General features: G+C 42.2%; 1 long non-coding RNA gene across 1 annotated transcript in view; it reads left to right on the top strand.

The window, feature by feature from the left end:
- The window catches only part of LOC136569192 (uncharacterized), a 63,541-nt gene extending 52,468 nt beyond the window's left edge, over nucleotides 1-11,073 (top strand). Inside the window, exons 3-4 of the long non-coding RNA XR_010785324.1 lie at nucleotides 8,997-9,410; nucleotides 9,843-11,073. This is a non-coding gene — a long non-coding RNA (uncharacterized lncRNA). The remainder of the gene's footprint in view (nucleotides 1-8,996; nucleotides 9,411-9,842) is intronic.
- Nucleotides 11,074-18,597: the final 7,524 nt, after the last annotated feature.

The raw sequence follows: 18,597 nt of genomic DNA, 5'->3' as shown, positions 1-18,597 counted from the left end.
TTTTAAAAAGTTTAGAGTTCCAAACACACAGCTTTAGAAAATCTGGAACCAAATTCAAACTCCTTAGTTGAAACCACATTTTGAAAACTGTGATGGACTTTCTGTGGAGCAAAATAGTATGTTATGATGATCCTTTCTGCTCCACATTTCCCTTTGAATGTTTAGCCATATCTAGTAACTTATCTGCTAGGGCAGTACATGTTAGTGAATCAGTATAAGTCTGATAAATCTCAACATCAGGTTCCTCTGGTCACATTTTGAGAATCAGTTTACATACAGAGCTCTCCAAATATTTTATTTAACTAAAATTTTTCTTCCCAATAGATTTGTAAATATAGATTGTATTTTGAGAGCTTTTGCATTTTCTTAGGAAAAAACATCCAACTTCTGCCTTTTAGCACTTTTCCCAAATCCGTGGACTACAAAAGTAGATCTTTAGCCGACAGTCTCTGTCCATTAAAAATTAATTGATGCCATCTTGTGGCACATAAAGAAATTGCGAAAACAATCAACCCACATTCTTTGCCACAACTTGTGTAATTTTGCACCACATTTTTGTGCACCTCCTTTTTTTGCCTTTTGTCTACCACAATGTGCATGCCATTTTGTTACAGCTCAAAGTCTATTCTACAGTTGAAAAATGTTACTTTAAAACCATAATTTAAGAAATCTTCTAAAAAAGTTTGTAATTTGTAGTTTGTAATACCTATTATGATCAAATTAAACCAGGAAATATAAAGAAATTTTTAATCTTATGGAACTAAGTTTAGTCTTTGACAATTTTAAGTTAAAAGAAATATTAGGGAAAGGCTGTGTTTGGTGTTGGCATGACTGTGATAATACAAACCTTGCAGAGACATATGTTCAATACTCAGTGGAACTAATTGTTTTTGCTATTAACTGGAATTTCTAGTGCTCTTTGATTTCCAGTTTTGTATCAGAATTAACTCGATAATTTTTTTCCTCAGGATGTTTCATGTCAGATTGGCCATCTCATCTATGGCATGATTTGACCACTACAATTTGCAGTGCTACCTAATTGCTACCATAAAATTATTTGAAACATTTCTAGTATGTAATGAAATTGACCTTATATCTGTAATTTACAGACATCCCAAAATGATATGTATGTCCCACTGTGTCACAAAATTGTCAATATTTCTACCTTATGCTTTTATTGTCAATTTTTTAGTCATATTCCTGCAATAATAAGGTACTTAGCAAAAGAGCAGGCAGTCAAATAACTCATGTTTCCTTAAAGGAGTGTCTGGGAACCTATGAGACTCAGACATACCTTATCCTAGACTAGAATATTTTTTTTCAATAGTAAATTTATGGAAGAATATCATGTGGAGGATTACCTATGGAATAGTTGCAAGAGGAGTACAGAAAGCCTGGCCCTTCTGGGGACAGACTTGTGACACTCTTTGTCTATGCATTTCCATCTTTTTAATCTTGTAGAATAGATAAGCTCTGCATAATGTTCAATCTTTCAAAAAATCTTGAGGGAATGTTGAGACATGGGGGTAATAAATAGTCCCTCTGAGCCCTATCAATATTTTGCTATTACCAGGAACTTCCAAAAGAAAATCAGTGGAAACATTAATTCAGCCCCATGTCGGGGGAAAGTGGGGACAACATTTTCATATTTCCTTCAGTCAAATCACACTTCCCTGACAAGATCAATACATTTTATATCTCTTTCACAAGGCTCCATAAGGCTCAAGGACTCCTTTCTGTAATTTCATGGACCACTCCATCTTTGTGAAAGTCAATGGTGTTCTTGGTTTTCCTTCTCTGCAGAAACAAGCAGCAAGTTTGAATTAACCGTTGTGTGTTTCATGATCTGAACATGAAACACACAATGGTTAATTCAAAGATTATTTCAGGTGTTTGTTTTCACAATAACTGAACTGCATAAATGCTTCCTGGTACAATGACATATATACTTATATGTCATTATACAATGAAGAATGTCAATAGGTGTCACCGTGATATTTTCTGAAAAATCACTTCACCAGGATTTCTGCTCCTAGGAAGCTTTAGCTTCTCCCTGTTTTGCTGCTTTGGAATGTGATTTAGAGAATTGTTCACCCAGCATGTGGATTGTTTTAATTTAATGACCAATCCCAGCCAGCTGTGTCAGAGTCTCTGCATCTGTCATGAGTTTTTATTACCATTTTTGTTTAGCCTTCTGATGTATCCTATGGGTCTGAACACCCAGTGTTCCTTTTGTTTCTAGAATATGAATATTCTACTCAAAATGTACATGTTAGTCTCAATACCTAAACTGTGCAAATGGAAACTGAATAATGAAAACTTAATAGCTGGAGTATCTGCCTTGTGGTACTACAGTCACCATGGGGAAGGAAAGAATATATTTGTCAGGATATTTTTCAAATTCAGGGTCCAATATGCAGCCATACTGAATAGTTTTGCCTTCTTTTGTTTATGCTGAAAAGAAAAATCCCATGCCTAAGAGGGTGGAAAATAGTCATGAAATGATAATCAGTGTATCATGCGGTTGAAGGAAAAAATAGGGATAATTATGAAGATGTGAAGATTATTTGTTCTGAAAGTTTCTTTGTAAAATCCTTCAATTTTTAATTCCAAGCAATGCTTTTCATTACAAATTAGTCATTTTTTCAAAGCACCATAAAGTCGTGTAATCACCTTGAGTAACATGTCATCTGAGCTTATGCTGTGCTTAAAGCCATGTTAATCACACCTTCAATATGTCTAACAAAGGTTCATTTAACTTAATCCTAAGGACCTCCAGTGAAGGAAACACTACAACAGTACCAGGAAATCTGTTCTGGTTCCTTACTGTCATCATTGTTCACCCATTTATCCCAGTGTTTAACCTAAATCTTTCCTGCAGCATATGTGCTATTCACAGAACAGCTGTGAATAGTTAGAACAGTTTTTCAATTTCCTGTTAAGAAAAGCATTTACAAATTTTATCCCCCTTTTTTTTCTTTTCCTGCAGCTGCTCAAGCTTCCCCTGTAGATCACACTGTCTTGACTTTCTAACATCTCTGAATCTTTCATCCTTATTAATCCATATCTAAACTGAAGCACGGTGCAAAAAATAGCCTCTAAATGCCCAAATACCTCACTACTGAAGTATAGAAGGAAAATACCATTTATTGTTCTCAAATCTTGTTTCTTTTTGTTGAACCTGTGGGGTTTTATGTTTGTTTTTTAAATTATATTGCATCTTTTTTTTTCTTTTTTTTTTTTTTTTTAATTATCTTGCATGACTCACAGCTTTGCAAACCACTATGAACTCACATGGCACTCTAGGAAACTCCTACCCACATGATTGGCTCACATTCTACATTGCGCAGCTGCCAATTTCAGCCTATACACGGGGTAGTAAATTTGGCACAAGAGGATTTATAGCTGCTTTGAAATTTCATCCCTTTTTTCCTCCAAATTTCTTCAAGTATATAAGATTAGTCCATTTTCTGCTATGGTTATGAAGAATCTAGACTTTCTAGTACACCACAAAGTGTACTAGAAAGTCTAGATTCTAGTTCTGTTACATATAATTAAAAGAAAAGAGAGACCAGAGTGTTGTCAGAAAGTTAGGAGAAACCTGAGATATATTGTCTTTGAGAATGAAAAATTTTTTCCCAGTATTATTGGTGCTGAAAAGGAACCAAAATTTAGAGGAGCCTCCCTATACTAATTTACAAAGCTTCCTTCCTTCTTTTCCTACTCATAACTAAACCTGCTTTTTAGCAAGAGCAAGTAGAGACTCTAAGCTCTCTTTGGTTCCCACAATGGAGTTTTCTTTGCACTTCCAGGTTTCACTCTAATGATACTGTGAATCTCTGAATTTTTTCCCTATGAATTGAAAATGTGATACTGTACTGTTAATGGGGTAGAGGGTGCAGGAAGTTTGCAGTGTGTTACAAGTATATTTGCAAGAGACCAGTTGCATTATTTCCTCATGTTTGCTACATCACGATTCAGGGTTACAAAACTGGATAACCCCTAAAAAATTTAAGTGTGTGTCGTGAACGGCAGAAGAAATGCCTCACACAATATGCGTGAATGGCAAATCCCAAAGTTTATTGAAAGCTCACACATATTTATATTGGTGTTAATGAAGCTTATACATATTGCAAAAGCTGAGCTCATTATTGGTTAAAGCACACTTAGATCAACCACACCTACTTCTATGCTCTAATGATTATTTTGTTTCTATGTTTACATTCTTCTAGCTTCTCTACCTAGGATATCTACATTTTCTGGCAAGCGATTTTCTCCCCCATCTTCCCGTTTCAGCGAAGGTCACTATGACCTTTGTCAGTGATTGGACACTGGTTGCATAATCCCCAGCTTGTTTCCCCTATCCTTATCCATCAGTATCACATCAAAGTGGCCTTTCTCAGCTAGCCAATTATCCAAAAAGCTCTCTACATTTCCCCCGTTTTTCTGTTGAACAAGCATGGTTTGATTAAATGCGGTAGTTATCATCTTTCGCACCATATTCTGTAAGCATATACAAACACACGGCAAAACTAATACTAACAACAAAGCTACAATAGCTACTACAATGCTAACCTTAACAATAGAACGTAACCGTGATCCTAAGTTTAAAGATTTGAGCCATCCATCAATACCAAGGCCTGATTCTACCTGTAAGTTCCCAGTTAACCTCCGTAACTCAGAGAGCTGTGAGTGAACAGACTGTGCATGATCAGAAAGATTCATGCAACACATGCCCTCAAATTCATCACAGCCATGGCCTTGTGCAAGTAAGAGAAAATCAATTGCAGCCCTATTTTGAAGTGTCGCATGGCAAATAGAATCTACATCAAGCAAAAGACTAGAAATCGCTAAAGAAGTTGCATTTGTTTGTTTAGCAAGCCAACACCCTAACCTATTTAAAATAGCATGAGCACGTGCTGCTGATACCCCTGGAGCTAAGAAAGATGCTGCAACTATGGCTGCTGGGGACCAAAAGTTTACATCGTCCCAGCAGTCTGCTGCAAATGCATGAGCCATTCGTCTGCCTCTACGATGGCGGCGGCTCATGTTTAGTATCATGGACATGCTAGGTGTAAGTAGAGACAGCCATCCAAGTGTACATGGTCCCCCGTGCAGCATTGATGGGATACCGGCCCAAGCACGGTCTCCACATATCAGGAAATATCCTGCTGGCAATTCAATAGGGTCATTTGATGAGACTGACACTCTCTTTGTTGTATAATTGCACCAGGCCGATGCATTTCGGTAGACAGTCATGCTGGAAGTTACAACATTAGAATGGTTCTTGACTGACAGCAGGCTTCTATGGTTAGAATGAATACATGCATCTGCCATCACTGACCCTAACAACTCCAACTCTTGGGGTTCCTGTGGTGCTATAGAAAAGTGGGAAATCCACTGATCTCAATTATCCACACTCGTCCTGGCATTGCTGACCTTACAAGTTGGTACATGTGGAGGGCATGGCCAGGGATCTGCTGGTAATCCAACCAAACAGGTTGTGAATGGATTGCCAGGAGAGGATAATGACAGGCAAATAGTCTCCTGTTTAGTCAAGTTTGCCAGGGTGACCCATATGTTAGTCTTGGGCTGAGGTGGGGCCCATGCCTGATGGTCTACACTGTCCACAAAAGAAGCAAAAATTGATAAAGCAATAACATAAAGCTTCCATCTCACCCTGATCTTTCTTTACACCATCTGTTTCTTGTACGTAGTGACGAATCACAGCAGGAACCTTATTTTCCCCCAAAACACACAAGTGGTTCAAAACAAACAAACACTTTGACAACCTTTCTTGTGGCTCTCTGGTATCTATATATTTGCTCAAATATCTTTTCAAGGTACCATTTGCTCTCTGCAACTGCATAAACAGCTCATGTAACCTCCGGTTTTGAACCTCTTTTATAGAGGCATCCTCTATTCGCTCACACACTCCTGCAACATACAAAGAATCTGTTACAATGTTAAGAAGTCCAGAGAAATGCATCATGGCCCATACAACAGCCAATAACTCCATTGTTTGCAAAGTGTCCAACTCAGTAGCTCGGAGTATATGATGATGCCATTGTCCCTCTTCTTGCCAGGTCACTGCCGCAGTTTTGGATTTTCTTCCTGCATCTGTGTAAACAGTTATAGCATCCGATAAGGGCTTTAGTGATCTTTTTGGGCATTGAATCCAACCCCACTGTCCTATCCAACTCAATGGTACATTGGGAATATTATCAGTGGCAGTCACACTACCGGCTCCCAATAGGGCCTCTTGTAACTCCATACTGTTTGTCAGATACCAGGTCAATGTATCTTTCTTCATTGGTATCTGTATCTGATCAGGTTCCTTTCCCATAATCTGTACTGCCCGTTCACGACCCTTTTTGAGCAAATCAGCTAAAATTTCCATTTTCTGAAGAAGGGTTTTATGTTGTTGAAGTGGAGGAGATATCCATTCCAAGGCCCATATCTCCCCCGTTTTTCTGTTATGCTGAGTAAGTGCACCCAGTAAAAATTTTGGTCCACACCAAACTGTCAGCTGTATAGGGAGATCAAGATCACGTCTCCAAACACTGCCTTGTGTGACACAGTCCAATATCTGCTGCAGTGTCTCGAGGATGAAGAGCAATAGTAAAGAAGCAGTCCTTCAGATCAATAATCAAAAGTGGCCAGTCCCTTGGCAGCATAGCCGGATTAGGTAATCCTGGTTGTAAGGCTCCCATAGGCTCCCGGCGGTGGCGGGCTGGAGGCAGGTTGAGCTGAAGCGGTGACAGCTGCTACTCGTGTCCGAGCGCGGGGAGCTGGTGACCGGGAAGCAGAACTGCGCCGGGCAGCCGCGGGGCAGGCGGACCCCCTGGAGCCCGCTGCCCCACGGGGGGTGGGAGGCCCGTCCTGCCGCCCCCCCGGCTCGGGGGTCAGGGCGGCTGCGGAGCGGAGCGGGAGGCGGCCAGGCTGCAGCTGCTAAGCCGCTTAGGGCCGGGGCTGGCATGAGCCTCCCCGGCGGGGCGGCTGCGGGCTGCGCGCTGCGGCGGGGAGGCTGAGGGCGCGGATCTGGAGCGGGAGGAGGTGGAGGGGGGGGCTGCTGCCTGAAGCAGGAGCTGATAGCGGCGGGGAGCTGCTGTTTAGAGCAGGAACTTGTGTTGGCGGGGAGCCAAACCAGTCTCCGTAACTCCTGTTTCTTTCATGGGCTGCACTAGCCTGCTGGGCAGCTCTCTCCTCTGCCTGGTATTTCAACAATTCATCATGCACGACTCGCCATAACTTTCCCAACTTTCTCGCGGTTTTATCATCATCTATGACTGCCTGCCACAACTTATCCCCAAATATACGTCACTCTGATAACCTATGCACTGCGTGAGGATTTTGAAACAGTCTTTGTGCATACTCATGAGCTAACAACCCATGAAGCTCTTTCTGCAAATCTATACCCTTAACCTGACGCTTTTATAAAAAGCCAGTAAATAAATCATATGCTGCTTGCCTTTCTTTATCCATGTTAAAGATAACAGCGCGCTTCTTGCAGCCCTTCAAGGCGTCGGCAGCACGTCTCGGCCGGGCTCTCCGATGAGGTCACCCGGGGCTCAGCATTTTCCCTTTTTAAGCGGTGCTTTCGCCGTCCTCGGCTGCGGTAGGACCCAAACCCCTTACGCCGCTCGACCATGGCTACCGTCGAAAAAACGGGTCCGGGGTCACCATTTGTCGTGAACGGCGGAAGAAATGCCTCACACAATATGCGTGAATGGCAAATCCCCAAGTTTATTGAAAGCTCACACATATTTATATTGGTGTTAATGAAGCTTATACATATTGCAAAAGCTGAGCTCATTATTGGTTAAAGCACACTTAGATCAACCACACCTACTTCTATGCTCTAATGATTATTTTGTTTCTATGTTTACATTCTTCTAGCTTCTCTACCTAGGATATCTACATTTTCTGGCAAGCGATTTTCTCCCCCATCTTCCCGTTTCAGCGAAGGTCACTATGACCTTTGTCAGTGATTGGACACTGGTTGCATAATCCCCAGCTTGTTTCCCCTATCCTTATCCAACGGTATCACATCGAAGTGGCCTTTCTCAGCTAGCCAATTATCCAAAAAGCTCTCTACAAGTGTGGGGTACAACTTTCAATTTTGCCAAAGAAAACTGATATGTCAAAATCAATGCATCAGCCTTGTTCTAGTAACCTTTGTATTCAAAGGAGGTTGCACAGAGGAAAAATAAGCTTTAAAATAGCAAATATTCTCTAAGTACACAACCAATCTGAGGACACTCTGAAAACTTCTTAGAGGTTTTTCAATAATAGCAGATATCTACTGTGATATTTTTATAAATAAAGCATTAGATAACACATATCTAAAGGTATTGTATTAAACAAAACCCAAACAAAATAAAAATTCTGGAATACTGCATTAACTTGCTGACAATAAGTCAGGAAACAATGAATTTTGGATGATACCAGAACAATGGTATTGTTCCTGTAAGACAAAAGATCTCTCTCAGCAGAAAAGTGGATACATTTGTTCTGCATCTACAGACAATGAGATATCATATGGAAGAGTAAATCACTTCAATCTCCATAATGTGTTAGTATTCAATAGGAAAATACCATTACCTTCCATTTTACAAACATGTTTTTTTCATTCTAACTTTGCAAACATAGTCTACACTCAATAAAGACAGTAAATAATGTTCATTAGTGATCCCCTTTTTGTCCTGGTCTTCACAGTACCTTGTGGGACAAAAGCAGGTGATTAGTCGGTGGAATGATGGCTGACACAAACATTCTTGGTAGATTATGTAGAATGTGAATATTATCAAATGTTAAAAGAGTGGTTTTGTGAGTATTAGGAAATCTTATAACCGATAGTGTAAAATAAGCAATAAAACACATGAAATTGGCATGGATTATGTACTGTAGTTGATAGTTTCAGTACAAAATAGAAACATTCAATTTAATAACAACTTTTCCTATTTATGCTATCATCTTTTTGCTTTCTGTTGCAGTGTGTCGCCATTTCCTGTCTCACCTATCCCATCCCCCTCAGGTATGCCAACCTTTCCCCCTCCCCCTTTGCCCTCCTGCCTGGAAGCTGCTCATTAATCTAAACCTTCCAGCAAGGCGTCATGTGATTGGCAGATGCCCCCCAGGCCTGGGCTCATTGGTTTGTCCTAGCGTCCACATCCCTTGAGCCTTCCCCTGCTCCCACCTGGTTGGCCCTCACCTGTCCCTCCCCTCCCCCTGTCCCCGGGGCTTAAAAGGACACGAGACCATGAGACCATGCAGCCAGGTCGTCTGTCAGTCCGGAGCTGTTACCACATTCAGAGGTCTACCGTGCTACAATAAAACTCTGGATCTAAGCTCCACGGCAGAACCCGCTCCTTTTCTCTTCACCGTCATCAGAACCTTTTCTACCAAAGGTAAACTGAGTTCCTATTTTGCCTGGACTTGTTCTGAGCGCCCAGCTGCAGCACCTAGCCGGCCAAAGGCATCTCTGGGGTGAAAAACGCCACAGCTGCCGCCTTTGGTCCAGCAGCAAGGCCAGACGAAGCCAGGCAGGACACACCCCAGAAACATTTGGGGTCAAATATTTAATAGTTTTCTACTTTAAAGCATATGCATACAGATAGAATAAAAAGCAGTTATGAAGTAAAAAAAATCCCTATTGAAGTCAGTAGTGAATTAGACATAGTAGACAACTAGCTGTGTTTTTCTACCAAAATTCTTCTAACAGAAATACAAAACTGATTTGTTTTGTTTTTTGAAACAAACACTATTTTTTTGTAAAATATCTTTAAATGAATTTTGCCCTGCAAATTTCTATAAGGGATTTTTCTTTTTTTCTTCCCTAGAATCTGACAGAAATGTGGATTGAAACTAAAGCAAAGAGGAAAGACTAACTTTTAAAAGCAACTCCAGAAATGTAATGTGATCTGGTTTTTTTACTTCACAAAAAACTCCTAAATTTTTTCTTCATGTGGTGGTTTAACCTCAGCCAGAAGATACCTGCACAGCTACTCACTCATTCCTTCTCTTGCCTACTGAAACAGGTAAGGGAATAGGAAGAAAAGCAAGAAAACTTGATGGATCAAGATAAAAATTATTTAACAGGTGAAGGGAAGATAAAGATAAAACAGATGTGACAGAATAGCAATCCCTCACCACCTCCCACAAGCAGACCAATGCTCATTGCCACTCTTTGAGTGATGGACACCCCAGAAACCAAAAGCATTCCCTTCTTTCTTCTGACTCTAGTGTTCTTTGCTGAGCCTGACTGTGGATGTGACAACCTCGTCAGAGAGTGAGAAAACTAGGTAAGTTTTCCCAGAATTGGCCTGGGAGACTTTAGGGAGTAGAAGACAAACAATGATAGCTTGTTACTATAAACAACCTGGCAGGTGTTGTTTTCCTGCTCTCTGTATTCTTGTTTTTCTCAAAGAGTGTTCATAAAAAGGGTGTCTTGTTAATTAGCCAATCAGGTGAAATGTATTAACTGAATGACCAATCAAGTCCACCTGGATTGGAAACAGTATATAAAAAGGAGCACTCCAAAATAAATGGTGCATTATGCCAGTCAGTCTTCTGGTGAGTCTGTGTATTTTTTTATTCAACAGTGACATCTGATATTAATGAGGTATTAAATATTCTTTTGGCCAGCTGGCATCAGCTATCCTAGCTGTGTCCCCTCCCAGTCTCTTGCCCATTCCCAGCCTGCTCACTGAGTGAGGGGAGTGCAGAATAGAAAAAAGGTAAATCCTTGCCACTCTTCATTGTTTAAAAATGGCCAAAGCATTGGTTGTAATTAACTCTGTTTTAATGATGAGTCCAGAACAACAGATCTGAACAATCATATGCTAAAAGAAGATAATTGTTTTTAATAACGTATTCCAGAATTTTGCATGTATCATCTGCAATGTATCAGTGGATGTATGATATAATTGCATGTATCGTTTAATTTTTAACTTAGATATTCATGACATTGACAACTTCAGCAATTTTTTCCCTAAAGTAAGGAAAAAAGCATCTTTTCCCACCGTATTTTCCTGTCTGTGACAGCTACCTGCAAATAATTTTCCTATGTGACAAGAGCCATAAACAAACATGAAAAATAACTTCTGTGTATTCTTCCTCAGTAAAGACGGTGCCATTTCTGCTATGATTCAACTCACTTACTTTTGGTAATCACATATCCTCTGAACAGAGAGAGACATATATACATAATTCTCTCCCAGGATTTTCCTGGGAAGCTGTGACAAAGCTCAGAGCAAATGAGAAACAATTCTTATCTCCACTTGCTGACCCTGTTGTGGTGCACCTGTGGAATGTGTTATAGAGATTGTTTACCAAAGGGTGGTTTCTTAACTGGACTCTGGTGATGGTGATTTGGATTCATTGACCAAGTGTGTATCGGACTATCTGGCAAGGGCGATGGGTTTTTCTTAATAGGAGAGTATAGTAATAAAGCAATTGATCAGCCTTCTGCAATCGTGGAGTCAATGCTCGTTATTCCCCATTCAGGGGCTTGCTGCTACAATACTTACTCACTACCTGTATGTATAAGGTCTTCAAACACTAGTCTTTGCTAGAAAATGCTGAGGGGAAAGAGCTGATACATAATGATGTAGAGTTGAACATTGTCACCCAAGAGTATCAAAATGTCTGCTCAAATGGCCTTTAACAAATTAATGTTATAATAAGATAAGAATGTTATAATAAGATAAGATGGAGCCTTGTGGAATACTGAAGGTATAACTGCCTACAAATACTCTTTGTCAGTGCTCTTGGAAAAGGATCATATTCTTCCAGGATTACATAGGGCACTAAATCTCATGATGACTACTAAATAGCCAACAGATATTAGTTATAGTAAATCAGATATAGTAAATTAGTGTGATACGAGACTTTACCTCCACACACAGATCAAGGCACCCAGGCAAGGAAACTAGAGTAAATGTGTAGCTAACGATCTCTAGCCTGACTTCATCACATTGCCATCAAATGAATAAAGTGGGAGATTTCAAGTAGATAGACAGGTGGGAAAGATGTCTAGGGAAAGAAAGAGGTAGTTCTGCTGCTTGTGATACCACACTTCCGTATGCTCATCTTGACAAGGCAGACAATCAGTTCCTGAACTCTGCAGAAGGTCAAACTGCAATGTACACAGACCTTGCCAAGATTATATTTGCATTTTCTAAATGTATTACTTAGAATTTATTCCTAGCATTAATGTCTGTCTCTTTATAGCGTAGTCATATTCCAAAGGAATGAGTGATTCTTAGTCCTTCAGTTATTGAATTACTCCCTCTAAGAACAGATCATCATAGCTGCTTCAGTAGCATGCCATCATTTTGTACTTAATGATTCACTGTTCTCTCTAAGTTTATCTTAAATCTTGAAAATATGTTATTTAACTGTAAAAATTAAAATATTTAATTTTTTTGGAGTTATAAATCTTAGGTTAGCTTCTGTTAAAATACTGCAAGGTGTATATTGTGAAATATTCACCTTATTATTCTTTTCAAAATGACCCCGGTCATTTTTTCCTCAATTTTTACTGAAATGATTGAGTATAGAAATTAATTTCCATCAATGAAAATGCCAACATAAGAAAGTAAAGTTTCCCTTGCCACTAGGCCACCTGAAATCAGATGTCTATATGTTTGCAAAATATATGTTAATAGCAAAGTAACACCTGTCAATTGAAACCATACATGCAAAATATCAAATGAAATAATGCCAATAGAAAATGTGAAATATTTGTTTTGCTGAATATTTTTTATCAAACATCTGATCAAAACTTTCTACAAGTTTAATTTGCCATGGAGTGTGGCGTCGTGTGTTTTAAAAGTATTTATAGAAGTTCAGTTGTAAAGTTAGTTACCCTTTTTTTAAGTTTAAGATATGGTTTTGTCCTCTGTTCCCCCCATGTACTCCCCTCACTATGGTTTCTCCCTAAGTTGTTTACCCCTTGTTTTCCTGCCAATGGCTTGTCCCTCAAGATGACTGATCCCTTGATCCTTCCCTTTATGCCCTTATAAGTTTATTTCCTCCCTCCTGGGGCCCACTTCCCCTGTCTATCATTGTAACCCCCCCCCCCTTTATTTCAAGAATTTTCTGTGTCAATCATCCCTAACTCAATGTATGATTTGCCTCCAGAGCCTTTTCCCTCCTCTATGTGATCCTCTTTGGTCCAGCTGTGTCTCGCACTCCTCCCCTGATCTTCGTTTACTGGTTACCTTATGTCCCCTTCTATCATGCCCACTCCCTTTATCAGTGCCTCCCCAAGCCCTTCCCCTCTGACACCCATCGCTGGTTCCGTCTGGGAAATAAAGTTCCTTGGCATCTACACAAGTGTCCACTTTCTCCTTCCTTTGTCTCGGGACTTCATAGCTACGCTCTGGCCTGCGCCACCCACACCACAGATGGCACCACTACCCAGGGTTTTCCGAGGAGAACCTGGTAGTGGCAGATCTTGTGGTGCCCTCTGGTCACACACCGGGAGCGGCTAGCCAGCATTTGTCCAGCTCCCATGGCTGCAGAGCAAATTTTCTACAAGCTTAATTTGTCATGGAGCAGCAGAAAAGTCTTTTAATAATTACGTTGCCTGGGTACTGAGGAGAAAATTATTGCTGGTCTCATGGCCTGTCCTGGGAACTATAAAGTTGAATAGGAATCTTCTCCAAAGATAGTATTTCTGTAGGTAATCTTTCTATTCTGTTAGGTGAACATAATGCTTGAAGCACACTGGATCTGACAATGAGTTCTAATTGATCTACTTTAGGATCCAAAAGAGAAATTACTTCAGAAACTTAGCCAAATTCTGACTTCATGTGTGTTTATTTAGAACCTTATCTTTGCTAATGATGAATTCTTGGTAATACAAACAAAGTTTCACTATGTTTTTTGAACTCAGAGTATAAGTAACTTAAACTCACTAACAAACAACATAGCAACAGTCCAGAAATTCTAGCTTATCCTAAACTAATACATTAAATATGTAAGTTATATGCCTACACTACACTAATTATACACCTATTTTGAACTTCAGTCAGCTTATTATCTGTCTTGAAGATGCCATTGGCCAGAGAGTCAACTGATATAAATTAAGATAGTGATATTGATAAACTGCATTGATTTACTTTACTATGGTTTATTGCCTTGAATCTTCAGGATTTTTTTTTAACTGATCTCAAACATAATAACATACTTCTAAAACAATATTTCAAGCAGTGGTATTTGTCTTTTTATATTTACATTCTCCACTTCTGTTGGTTGCCCAAAGAACTCTTGGGAAATTGCACTGACTTATTTGGAAAAAAATTACTCATTCTGTTGCGTTGAAGGAAGCTTGGACGCTCAATATGAGTGTTTAGCAAGGTTCGTTTATTGAAGAGAGCATCAGACTTTTATGCACAACAAGTAATAAGCTCATACATATTCTGCGAGCTAAGCAATCTATTGGCTATACTACAAAATCAGCTCTTCCTCATACCTTAGGGGTTACATCTTTCTTTTCTCATGTCTCTCTCACTACTTGTTATTGTACCACAGCTGTGCTCAAGGACACAGTGTTTTCCAGGTTTGGGGACCCAGATTAGCTGCATCCTCCTGATTTTTGGTCCAGAACGTGGCCCCTGTCACGTAGCCATTCTTCCACAATTCCCCTGTTTTCTTTTGCACAAGCAATGTTTGATTAAATGCAGCAGATATCATCCTTTGCACCATATTTTGTAAGCATATGCAAAAGCAAGGCAAAACTAATACTACCAACAAAGCTATAATGCCTGCTATTATGCCAGCCTTAACAATAGAGCGTAGCCACGATCCCAGGTCTAAAGATTTGAGCCATCCATCAATACCAAAGCCGATTCTACCTGTAGGTTTCCGGTTAACCTCTGCAACTCAGAGAGCTGGGAGTGGATGGACTGAGAATGGTCAGAAAGCTTCATGCAACACATGCCTTCAAATTCTTCACAACCATGGCTTTGTGCAAGCAAAAGAAAATCAATTGCAGCTCTATTTTGAAGCATTGCACGGCAAATAGAATCAACATCAAGCAAAAGGCTAGAAAGCGCCATAGAAGTGGCATTGGTTTACTTCACAAGCCAGCATCCCAACTTATTTAAGGTGGCATGGGTGCCTGCTGCTGCCACCCCTGGAGCCAGAAAGCTACCGACTGAGCTATCCGGGCTGCAGGGCTCCCATACTATGCATGTGATCATTGACAGCACGTAGATCATGCAGGAGCCGATATTTGCCAGATTTCTTTTTGATCACAAAAATAGGAGTATTCCAAGGACTAACAGATAGCCGGAGATGTCCTTGGTGAAACTGCTCCTGTACCAGCTTGTGTGCCTGAATGAGACTTTCCCCTTTTAAAGGCCATTGCTCAACCCACACCGGTTCCTCTGTTTTCCATTGGAGTGGGATCGGGAAGTCCATGCAATGGCCATCCCTGTAAAGGGAGATCTGCGGTAAGGACCATTCCCAACTGTGCCAACACATCGCGGCCCAGCAAAGCGTGGACACCCTCAGGGAGCAGTATTACAGAAACTGCACAGGTGACAGTTTTTCCCTCTATAATAATTTTCAGCAGAGGGGATTTCCGCGCAAGCATGAGTCCTCCTACTCCTGTGACTGTGGCATTTGCTACATGGGTGGGCCACTGGGGTGGCCATTTCTGTGTCCCTATGATGCTGACGTCTGCACCGGTGTCTAGGAGCGCAGCCAGGGTGATGGTTTGACCCTGATACTGGACATCAATATGATTTTTAGGACAATGCTTTAAGTCCACTGTTAACAATGCCATTGTTCCTGTGGAACCAAAACTACCTTCACCATGTCGCTGCTTGCCAAGTGGTACAGTCCCTCCGGTTAATTGAGGCAAGGGGATTAATTGAGCAATTCACAATCCGGCCGGAATAAACAATGGTGGGAGGAGTGTTTGTGCCATTATTTGTATTTCACCTGTATAATCAGCATCAATTAGTCCAACAAGAATAGTAAGTCCCGACATGATGGCAGACAAGCGTCCAATCAACAAAGCTCCCACGGTTTGCCTGCCGGCTGTAACAGGGCCCTTAATCCCCGTTGGGATACGCTGCGGTTTGCAGTCTATTAAGGTGCAGTCTTTTGAGGTTGCCAGATCCAAACTGAGGCTTCTGCTGGTTGCGGGGCGGAGGGAGGAGGCGCTTGTGCTGGGAAGGTGCTTGGGCTCTGGGCTGCCACTTGTGTCGGAGCGGGGCGACCCCTCCCGCTGGGCTTCCCATTTCCCGAGACGTGCCGGCAGGCTGACTCATTGTGTGTGTTGGACTTGCAGCGCCAGCACCACACAGCTCCCATTGTACAATCCCGTCACATATGGCCAGCAGTTCCGCAGCAGAAGCATCGGAATCATGATGGTCCTTTTCTTTGAAGCCAATTTACCGACGCTTGCAAGGGGGCAAGGGCAGCCAACACCTGACTCTGCGTCGCCTGCGCCTGCTCCCTGAAACTACTTCCCAAATCTCTTACTGCTTCCACTAACATAGCCTGCGGCCCCACCGGCACCTCAGCCATTCGTTCTAAAGCCTCCTCAACAGTCCAGGTACCAGGGAGTGTGACAAGTATACCCCTAGTGGTGGGATTGCAATTTTGTAGGGCACATTGCTTTAGTAGTGCTCCGTGCATATATTCAGGGACCCCTGCTGTCTGAATAGCATTCGCCACTCTGTCAATAAACAACCCAAATGGCTCTTCTCTTCCTTGCTTAATTCCCATGTATGAGGGAATACTTCCTGGGGATTTCACCCTATCGGGCCCCACCCAGGCTAATCTCATAGCCTCCCTCAGCTTCTCGGGCCCAATTAGTGATTGCGCCTCCGTCCTTAGGTATGCCCCTATCCCCATAAGTTCCTCTAAACTCCATATAGCGGATGTCCTAGCTGTCTCAGGGTAGCCACAGACTCTTGGCACACAGCCTGCCAGTGAGCATTAAACAACAACTGTTGATGCTGGGTAAGCACTAGCCTCATGAGGCTTTTAATATCCAATGGCAACAGTAGGTTTCCTCCCCACAAATAATTGAGCATCTGACGAGTTGGTTCTCCGTGGATACCACACTCACTTACAGTGGCACGGTGCTGTGCCAGCCATTTCCAGTCTAAGGTAGTGATAGTTGCTTGCAAGCCTCCGGCAGGATTTGGTGCATAAACCACCGGACAAGCCACCTCAGGCAAGGCATCAGCAGCCGGCTCAGTCACCTGCAACTATCGCCTCTCCTGCAATCTCTCGCCATGCCTTACACCTTTCATTAGCAATTCACACCGCCTCGGGGTCAAGAATTTCCTTTGTTCTTTCCCCGCCATCCTCTCCAGCCGGAGGTGGGGGGCAATCCCTCGCTGCCAGCAGAGGCACAGAAGGAGCAGCTCGGGCGGTTGCTGCGGAGGCTGTCCCCCACCGGCAGATACACCATGGTAGTTGCTGGGGGCAGAGGATAAGAGGAGGTAGACGCTGAGGCCCCACTATTCTCACTAGGAACAGGCATTCCCAATCGGGCGGAGGCTGCCTGAGCAGCCTTCTGCTCTGCTGGTACTGTTTTAGTGCATTAGCAACTATCCGCCAAGTTTTAGACAACTTTTTTGCAGTTTTACCCTCATCTAACACAGCTTCCCACAACTTATCCCCAAACCTACGCTACTCTAACTCCTCAAAGACCTGATTGGGATCTGCAAAGCACCCTTTTGCAACTCCATATGCAAGCAATCCTGGAGTTCTTTTCCCAGGTCGATACCCTGTAATCCCCACTTTTGTAAAAAGCATTTAAAAAGGTCATACGCCGCTTGTCTCTCCATTACTTTCTAATTTAGTCGTCAGTGCTGTTGCAGCCCTTGCAAGACGTCGGCCGTGCTTAGTCGGCCGAGACCCTTCTCTAAGGTCACTCGGGGCACGGAGCCCGCTCTTTCACCGGCCGAGACCCTTCTCTAAGGTCACTCGGGGCACGGAGCCCGCTCTTTCACCGGCCGAGACCCTTCTCTAAGGTCACTCGGGGCACAGAGCCCGCTCTTTTGCCGGCCGAGACCCTTCTCTAAGGTCACTCGGGGCACGGAGCCCGCTCTTTTGCCGGCCGAGACTCTTCTCTAAGGTCACTCGGGGCACGGAGCCTGCTTTTTTGCCAGCTGAGACTCTTCTCCAAGATCGCTTGGGGACGCGGAGCCCGCTCTTTCGCCTCCCGTGCTGCGTCGGGACCGACATGGAATACTGCACCAGACCGTGGCTCACAGGTTCAAGCCCTCTGTAGGGTCCCTGTTTGGGCGCCATTTGTTGCGGTGAGGGAAACTTGGACGCTCAATATGAGTGTTTAGCAAGGTTCGTTTATTGAAGAGAGCATCAGACATTTATGCACAACAAGTAATAAGCTCATACATATTCTGCGAGCTAAGCAATCTATTGGCTATACTACAAAATCAGCTCTTCCTCATACCTTAGGGGTTACATCTTTCTTTTCTCATGTCTCTCTCACTACTTGTTATTGTACCACAGCTGTGCTCAAGGACACAGTGTTTTCCAGGTTTGGGGACCCAGATTAGCTGCATCCTCCTGATTTTTGGTCCAGAACGTGGCCCCTGT

This window comes from Molothrus aeneus, chromosome Z (assembly GCF_037042795.1).
Source record: "Molothrus aeneus isolate 106 chromosome Z, BPBGC_Maene_1.0, whole genome shotgun sequence".
Classification (NCBI taxonomy): Eukaryota; Metazoa; Chordata; class Aves; order Passeriformes; family Icteridae; genus Molothrus; species Molothrus aeneus.
Note: the sequence above shows the minus strand (reverse complement) of the source record. Positions and strands in the feature narration are given on the sequence as shown.